Consider the following 9,885-nt stretch of genomic DNA (forward strand, 5'->3'; position numbering starts at 1 on the left):
TCTGCCCTTCTCTCTTATGAATGGATTAGAAATGGATTGCCCCACTCCACAGGACTTTTAGTCAAAGTGGGGAGTAGGGCTGGAACTAGGGTGAGGCAGGTGAGGCACCTAGAGTGCAAAATTTAAGCACTCCCTCACTCTCAAGTTCCCTTATGTCCCAAGTGCCTCTCTGGCATCATCCTCCTCCAAGCCCTGAGTGGGGGGTGGCTGGGTTACCAGCTCTCTCGTATTCCTAGGGCTGTCTGTGGGGACAGAGCCCCAGAAAGCAGTTTCTAGGCTCTCGGCCTCACATAGAAAGGTGCTGGCTCAGGTAGTAGATGGCCATCCACTGTGATTGGATGGCCATCAGCTGTGGCTAGCTGGCTGTCAGCTGTTACCACTGAGCTATTGGCCTCTAATATAACTGCTGTGGCTATGCTAGCATAAAAAATGGGGGCTAGCAAGAAGATGGTGGCTGAGCTAGCAAGCAGCGGAGTGAGGATTGCGGATCGTGTGACTCCTGTTTCTCCAACCCAGCCGCCAGCGAGACTATAGTGGTATGACTCCCCTACCTATGGCTCCGTGGGTGTTCCTTTTTGGCCTCACCATGTCCTGCGTTCTTATTTGGGGAGAGGGAGCAGAGACTCTGCATGGCACCCTGCATGACAAGGTCTCAGTGTATTCTTTTTCCCTCAGTTTATTCAAAATAAAGCTAGACTTTTTCAAATGGGACTTAAGTTAGAAAACTGGCAGGAAAGTAGGAAAGCTTAGAGATAGCTTCCAAAGAACTTTCATTAATCATTTAACAAACATTTCTGTGAAAAACAATCATTTCTGGGAATTGAGATGAGAACGAGAAATGAAACCAAAAGTCTTTTCTCTGTATTGGATGTTGACCTGAAAAACAGTAAGCCATTGTAGTGAAATGAACTTATTTACTGAGACCTTACCATATACAAAAATTGTTTTCAAATGTGAGAAAATGTGAGGTGGAAAAGTGTCATGCAGGGTGTCAGGGGGCAGACCCTGCTCGCTATGCCATGTGTCATGCAGGGTGGCATGGGGGGTCTCAGCTCCCGCTCCCCACATAAGAATGCAGGACATGGTGAGGCCAAAAAGGAACACCCACGAAGCCATAGGTAGGGGAGTCATACCACTATAGTCTCGCTGGCGGCTGGGTTGGAGACACAGGAAGCAGGAGCCACACTATCTACAACCTGCCATTCACTTCTCTGCCAACCAACCAACCCCACTTGCTAACTGCAATCCATTGTGCTAACTGCAATCCGCGCCTGCTAGCTCAGCCACCATCTTCTTGCTAACCCCCATTTTCTGCCAGCGTCGCCACAGCAGTTATATGAGTGGCCAATGGCTCACTGGTTACAGCTGACGGCCAACTAGCTACAGCTGATGACCATCCAATAACAGTTGATGGCCATTTACTACCTGAGCCAGCACCTTTCCACGTGAGGCCGAGAGCCTGGAAAGTGCACTCCTGGCTCTGTCCCCACAATAAGACACAGACTTTATCATTGTAGACTCATATTGTAGCAATAGACAAAACATAGACATGGATACAAGACCCAGCGTATGAGTGCAAAAAAGAAATCCCCCAAGAACTGTAAGATGATGGCACAAATATAGAAATTCTCAGAGGTTCAAACTAAACACTTGTTGAAAGATTGCAGCTGGAGACATTCCTCTTGATGCCTCTTGTCTTCTTGATAGATTTGATCTTCAAACTAATTACGTGCCAGGGAGAAATTTTTCATATGAATAACTACTTTAGGCCAAGCCTTTTTTCCCCATTAACATCATGTGAGGTGAGATACTAGTGGCACAAATTCATTCTACTGCTCAGCTCCTCTCATTACTTGGGTCATCCTCCCACACCCAAGACTGAAGTAAATACAGCTAGTAACAGTTGGATGCTGAACTCAAATCTGTCTCTGACAGACATTAAATCTCTTGCTTATTAAGAAACACCAGTGCTCTTATCTAAGGAAAAGAGTAGAAAAATAGATAGTTTGAGTAGGGTTTCTGGAGAAACTAAAAAGAAAAAAAAAAAAATGACTATGAAGTTCACCTGGAAGAACATGTATACACCACACTATAAAAGTTTGAAATAGAAGAGCAATAGGACAGGGGCACTGGTCAGCAATCAATATTATAATGAATTATATTCAGAGAAAGATAATAAAACAAACTGCTTTATATAGGTTTAAGTTTTTTCAAATGGGACTTAAGTTAGAAAACTGGCAGGAAAGTAGGAAAGCCTAGAGATAGCTTCCAAAGAACTTTCATTAATCATTTAACAAACATTTCTGTGAAAAACAATCATTTCTGGGAATTGAGATGAGAACAAGAAATGAAACCAGAAGTATTTTCTCTGTATTGGATGTTGACCTGAAAAACAGGAAGCCATTGTAGTGAAATGAACTTATTTACTGAGACCTTACCATATACAAAAATTGTTTTCAAATGTGAGAAAATTTGAGATGGAAAAGTGTCATGCAGGGCATCAGGCGGGAGACCCTGCTTGCTATGCCATGTGTCAGCTATCAGAAATAATATGACTAGAAAGCACTAATATAAAACAACTATCAGAAATAACAACTATCAGAAATAACATGGGACAACTATCAGAAATAACATGACTAGAAAGCACTAATATAAAAAATAGAGACGAATAAAATTCTCTTTCTCACCATAAACACAGAATGTGCTTCTGTACTCTTTTTCCCCCCACAAAACACCTTTAAAAACTTAGCTAGCCCAACTTAGAGTTGAATCATCCAAATCAGGAAACATGAATCTGGCCTTGTCATTATTCCAAAGCACAACTCCACATGTGGGCGAAAAGGAGGTACATTATCTCAATAGACCATTAAAGAACTCAGCAATTTGTATTGTTAAATAAAACAAATCTATACAGATAAAAAGAGACTTTATTTGAAAGGATTATTGCAACAAGGGAAAGGAGACTGTTGCAATAGGGAAAACAATCCAACCATATTGCTTCAAGCAACTGACAGGCCAGGTAGGAAGGAATTTTCTTTTATAGGGATTGATCAACAAAGTTCTACTAGAAAAAACAGGGTATGGAGGGAGTGGGGTAATTGGTATTTTCCATGAGATTGGCTGCTTCTCAGGCAGGATCTTTAAGGAGGGATTGTTTCCTGGGTCAGAAGAAAGGTGGGTCAATTTCGGGGGCCTGGAGAAAAGACAGAAACTTAAGGAAGGCTTAGTTACAAGTGCTTTGTTTCAAGTGACCAGTGGAGACAAACAGCTCAGCTCATCTTCTGAGGCAAAAAAAAACAAAAAACGGAATTTGAAGGGTGTGTATCTGGCTCCTTAGAAGTGAAAAAGGGAGACATTGGTGAATCTTATCTATCCAAGTTATATGGGGAAGGGTGGTTCTTTGCAGAAAGCCATATCTTAGAGCAAAAAAAAAGATGGATATATTTCTTTAATAGTTTTCCAGGAGTAAAGGGGTCAGGAAAAGATTAACATTGTTATTATGATTCATGGAAGTAACAGGTGTTATCGTAAGCACAGAGGAGATGTACAAGGTCAATCTGGAAGATAAATGAATCGCTTCACAAATAAGGAGAAACTTGACCTGGGTCAAAAGTATAAGGCCCTGGGCAGAGAAGATGGAGAAGGACTCCTGCAACATAATAATATAGGGGAGGAAAAATTTCCTTTTTTCCCTTCTCAGTTTGTTGGCTGGTCTAATGATTAAATTAACATAGACAGATTAACAGGAGAAAACCAAGTATAATTACATACATATGGGAGCCCCACAAAGACATGAAGACTCAAAGGCAGTCTTGCAATTGAGGCTTATATGCCATCCTCAGCTAAGGAGAAGATAGGTGTCTGCAGCTTCAAAGAGGAGGAAGACAATTCAGAGGAAGATGAAAAGAGCAAATGTTTGGTAAACAAATGTTTACCCTGCCATGCAGATTAAGTCTTTCTGATATAAGAAGTTATCTCTGGTAATAGCTCTCTGCGTGGTACAGGCCCCCATCTAAATACTTCCTGGCAGTCAAGGGAGAGGTTAAAAGCTTTTCCTGAGTCTCCTGGGTCTTCAATGCCTTCAACTCAAAACAATCAACATTTAAAAGGGGCACATGTTGGGGTGGTGTAATCTGCTCCCCCTCACTTTGCAGGATTTAGACAACTATGAAGTTGAGGAACGATGATAGAGTGTAGTTTCTAAGTGAAGAAAGTGAACTAGAAGGTAGGAAATGGAAAACGAGTGGTTGTGAAAGGAATTAGGTTGATTCTTGCCAGTATATGAGGGGTCTTGAATACCAGGGCCAAGTAATTTGATCATATCATGAACCAATGAAGAGCTTTCAACATTTTGTAGACAAATGACTGAAATATAGGTCTGCAAATTAAGTTTGTGAACTCATCCTAGAAAAAGTGCTACATACCTAATTGCTGAATATCACTATAGTCACCTTTGAAGTACTCCTCTTGGGAAGCTGTGCACCAAAGCCAGCACCTAGTCCACCCTTATAATTTGATAAATATTTGCAATGTTTTCATCAGTTCTGCTCATTACTGGCCGCCCTGACCTCTCTTCATCAGTGACATGTTCTCTCCCCTCAGAAAAACGTTTAATCCTAAACGTTAACACTACCGTTTTCTTCATGGCATTATTGCCATAAATTTGGACTAACATGTCCCTGATTTCACTTCCACTCTTGCCAAGTTTAACAAGAAATGTAATGTTTGTTCATTGCTCTAATTCAAGCTCAGACATTCTTGCGAGGGCACATAAAAACACACAACAATAAGGGATGCCACTCAGCAAGACACCGCCACACGTCGACACGAACACAGCTATGAGACACTGATATACCAAAGTTATGAAACCTTACCGAGCTGTTGGTACAGTGCTGCCAATGTAAGATCACTGGGACAATTGTCATACCGCATATTCTCTAACCACATGATTAAAACTAGCCTAAAGTTACTCTCCATTCCATTACCTATTTCTTTCTTAATACTTAAAACAATATGAAATTATTTTGCTTATTCAAGTATTTAAAAGTTTATGGGCTGTTTCCTTAGACTAGAATGTAAACTCTCAAAGGGCAGGGATCTAATCTCTCTTATTCATCAATCATCCCACAGTACCTAAAGCATTGCCCAGGACGCTGACAGCCCTCAATACATATGTGTGGAATAAGTGCTGGAATTTTTAACATGTCTTTGCTAAGTCTCAGATCCATAATCCTTATATGATGTACTCTGCTGAAAGGCACATTATCATGATGGGTACAAGAGAGGGGAGATAGTCCACAAAGAGAAGGTGCATAGAGTGAGCAGGGTGACAATGCTGGAGGGGCCTTCTGGGCTGGGTGACTGGAGGGTCCATGGTGAGAAGCACATCCATGTGCCAGGCTGGCCCTGGAGGGGTTTCATTCCCTTCATCCTTCAGGGATTCAACTTTCTTCTTCACTCTTCTCAATTATTCACAAATACCCTCTAAGCACTTGGCTGTTCCTGGCCCGGGGTCCAGTTCGGTTTCTTTCTGTCCTTAAAACAATGCTTCATGCTTCAACTACAGCTAACAGGTTTACTACCATACCAGTTACTAGATATACAAGGACAGAAATGTAAAACCTAGGGAAAGGAAAAATTATCCTCCTGCTATGTGGCTTCAGAATACTTTGGGTAATGCCCCAGAAGCCTCACTAGTCTGAAACCTAATTATAATATGGGGGTAAATTGGTCTTAGGAATGTCATGTCTAAATGTGAGCATATACTCCCATATAAATGGGCCCTATGTCTCCCGCTGAAATGTACCATAGGAGATGGTATCATGAGCCTTCCTCTATCATGGCTTAAAATTTGATTTTATTATTTATGTCAACTCTATCAAGAAATAAGTTATTCACAATCAAATGCACACACTTAAGGTACATATTTAGATAAACTTTGCCAAGTTGAAAGCACTGAAACCTCAAAACCGCTCACAAACAAGATACAAAACATTTTCATCATCTCCCAAAAATGCCTAATGCCCCTTTGCATTCTATGCCTCAGTCGGACCCAGCCCCAGGCAACCACTGAAATGCTTTTTGTTACTATAAATTAGTTTGCATTTCGTATAAATGTAATAATCAGTTATATATTATTGTGTTGATGGCTTCTTTCACTCATCATAATAATTTTTAAATTCAATAGTGTTGTTGCGTGTATGAGTAGTTATCCACTTCGATTGTTGAGTACTGTTTCTTTATATACCATATTTTATTGATCTATTAACCTATTCATGGACACTTAGGGAATTTCTAATTTGGGGCTATTATGAAAAAAGCTGCTATGGTTCAGGTGTACACTGCAGTGGCCAGACATCTACACCGTCCATGAAGTGATCTCCCTAATTAGACAAGTGTCCATCGGATACCCCACAAAATCTTCACAACATTATTGATTATATTCCCCAAACTTTCGTATCCCTGTGGAAAGAAATAGAGACAGTGGAAATGTAGTGGCTGTGTGCTATGTCAGAGGGATAGTAGATGTCAGAGGGGGAGGAGGGTTATCACTTTGTGAGGGGTATAAATGTCTAACTATTACATTGTTTTGTACACCTGAAACTAGAAAAAAAAAGCTGCTATGAATATATCTATACACAAATCTTTGTATGCGAGTATATTTTTATTTCTCTTGGGTAGATATGTAGAATTGAAATGTATGGGTTATATGGCAGATGTAATTTTAACTTTTTAAGAAATTGCCAAAAAAATCTCCTAAAGTGGTTACCAAAAACAGTATATAAGAGCTCTAGTTGCTCTACATTCTCCTTGACACTTGATATTGTCAATCTTTTCAATGTAAGCCATCTAATGAGTGTGCCGTGTTATCTCATTGCAGTTTTAACTTGCAGTTCCTTAATGACTAATTATGTTGATCATCTTTTCATGTGCTTGTTGACCCTTCCATATCTTTTTTGTGAATTGTCGGTTCAGACTTTTTGCCCATTTTTTGATTGCATAATCTTATATGTTACTGCGCTGAAAGAGTGTTCATTATAAATGGGATACCAATCCTTTATTGCATGTATCCATTACAAATATTTTCTTCCAATTTTTGTTTGGCTCTTAACTTTCTTAAGGGTATTTTTCAAAGAGCAAAAACTTTTTATTTTGATTGTCTAATTGATCAAATTTTTCTTTTATGATTCATGATTTTAATGTCCTTAGAAAGTTTTGTTTACTGCAAGGCCATGGACATTTTTCACTACATTTTCTTCTAAAACTTTTATAGCTTACTTTTTTATTTTGATTTAAAATTTATTGGGGTGACAGTTGTTAATAAAGTTACATAGATTTCAGGTGTACAATTCTGTAATACATTATCTATATATCACATTGTGTGTTCACCACCCAGAGTCAGTTCCTTTTCTATCATCATATATTAGACCCCGTTTACCCTCTTCTAGAGCCCTCTCTCACCTTACCCTCTGGTAACCCCTAAACTATTGTCTATACCTATGAATTTTTGTTCCTTCATTTGTTTGTCTTGTTCTTCTACGGTGGTTACCAAAAACAGTGTATAAGAGTTCTAGTTGCCCTACATTCTCTCTGACACTTGATATTGTCAGTCTTTTCAATGTAACTTCTTCAATTTCTTTCTTCAGTGTGTCATAGTTTGATGAATACAGCTTTTACCTCCTTGGTTAAATTTATTCCTAGGTATTTTTTTAAATGCAATTGTAAACGGGATTGGTTTCTTAATTTCTCTTTCTGATAGTTCACTATTAGTGTGTAAAATGCAAATGATCTCTGAATATTAATTTTGTATCATGCTACTTTACTGAATTCATTTATTAGTTCTAATAGTTTTTGGTGGAATTATGAGGGTTCTCTATATATACTATCATGTCACCTGCAAATAATGACAGTTTTCCCTCTCCTTTCCAATTCAGATGCATTTTGTTTCCTTGACTGATTTCTGTGACCAGGACTTCCAATACTATGTTGAATAAAAGTGATGAAAGTGGACATCCTTGTCTTGTTCCTGATCTTAAGGAGAACACTTTTAGCTTTTCCCCATTAAGGCTGTTAGCTGTGGGTTTGTCGTAGACGGCCTTGATTATGTTGAAGTATGTTCCCCCTATCCCCACTTTGCTGAGAGTTTTTGTCATGAAGAAATGTTGGATTTTGTCCAGTGCTTTTTCTACATCTATTGATAAGATCATATGATTTTTATCCTTTATTTTGTTTATTTTGTTTATGTGGAATAGCAGATTAATTTGTATATATTGAACCAACATTGCATCCTAGATATAAATCCCACTTGACCATGGTGTATGATCTTTTTACCATATTGCTGAAATCAGTATGCTAATATTCTGTTGAGGATTTTTGTATCTATGTTCATCAAGGATATTGGCCTATAATTTTCTTTTTTTGTAGTGTCTTTGTCTGGCTTTGGTATCCAGGTAATGCTGGCCTCGTAAAATGAGCTCCGGAGCCTTCCCTCCTCTACTATTTTTTGGAATAGTTTGAGAGAATAGCTATTAATTTTTCCTTGAATATTTGATAAAATTCACCTATGAAGGCCCCCGGTCCTACACTTTTATTTGTTGGGCGTTTTTTGATTTATGATTTAATTTCTTTAGTAGTGATTAGTTTCTTCACATTTCGTTTTTTCCTGATTTAGTATTGGAAGATTTTATGTTTCAAGGAATTTATCCATTTCTTTCAGGTTGTCCCATTTGTTGGCATAAAATTGTTCGTTGTATTTTGCTTTGTGGCTATCATGACACTTACATAAAATACCTCATAGATAAAACAATCCATTTTAAGCTAATAGTAATTTAACTTTGATCACCTACAAAAGATCCACTCTTTTATTCCCTGTTCACATTATTAATGTCATAATATGCCTCTTTATATATTGTCTATTAATTAAGCTATTATAGTAGCTGTCATGATTTTTCAAATTCTTTTCCGTTAATCTTTATACTATAGTTAAGTGGTTAACATACCATCTTATTACAGAATTAGATTTCTAAATATTTACATTTACCAGTGTGTTGTATAATTTGATATGTTTTCATGTTGCTGCTTAGCATCTTTCCATTTCAGCGTAAATAACCCTTTTCAGCATTTCTTGCAAGGCAGATCCCTCAGCTTTTGTTTGTCTGGGCAAGTCTTTATTTCTCCTTCATATCTGAAGGATAACTTAGCCAGAGTATTCTTGGGTAGCATTTTGTTTTTCTTTCAACATTGAATATGTCATCTCACTCTATCAGGGCCTGCAGGATTTCTGCTGAGAAATCCACTGAGAGCCTAAAGGGGGTTGCTTTGTAGTTACAATCTTTTTTTCCCTGTCTGCTTTAGGATTCTCTCTTTGTCATTGATTTTTCACAGTTTCACTATAGGGTGTCTTGGAGAAGGTCTTTTACCATTGAGATAATAGGGTGATCTATCAGCTTTGTGAACTTGGGTGTCCAATTGTCTCCCCTGGTTTGGGAATTCCACAGCTATTATTCCTTTAAATAAACTTCACCCTTCTCCCCCTCTTCTCCTTGTGGAATCCTGATTATTCTAATTATTGTTATTTTTACGGAATCCCATAGATTATGGTGACTTTCTTTACTTTTTTTCATTCTTTATTCTTCTCTAACTAGGTTTTTCAAACTTCCTGCCATATAACTCACTTCCTCTATCTTCCATTTGCGCTACTCTAATACAGATGCTATTTATTGCATTTTCCATTTCATTCATTAAATATTTCAATTCCAGAATGATTTCTATTTCTTTGGTGAATATCTCATTTTGTTCATATATTTTCCTCTGATTTTGTTAAATTGTATTTCTGAGTTACCCTGTTGCTTGTTGAATTTCGTCAAAACAGCTATTTTGAAATTT

The sequence above is a fragment of the Rhinolophus ferrumequinum genome, chromosome 11, assembly GCF_004115265.2.
Source record: "Rhinolophus ferrumequinum isolate MPI-CBG mRhiFer1 chromosome 11, mRhiFer1_v1.p, whole genome shotgun sequence".
Classification (NCBI taxonomy): domain Eukaryota; kingdom Metazoa; phylum Chordata; class Mammalia; order Chiroptera; family Rhinolophidae; genus Rhinolophus; species Rhinolophus ferrumequinum.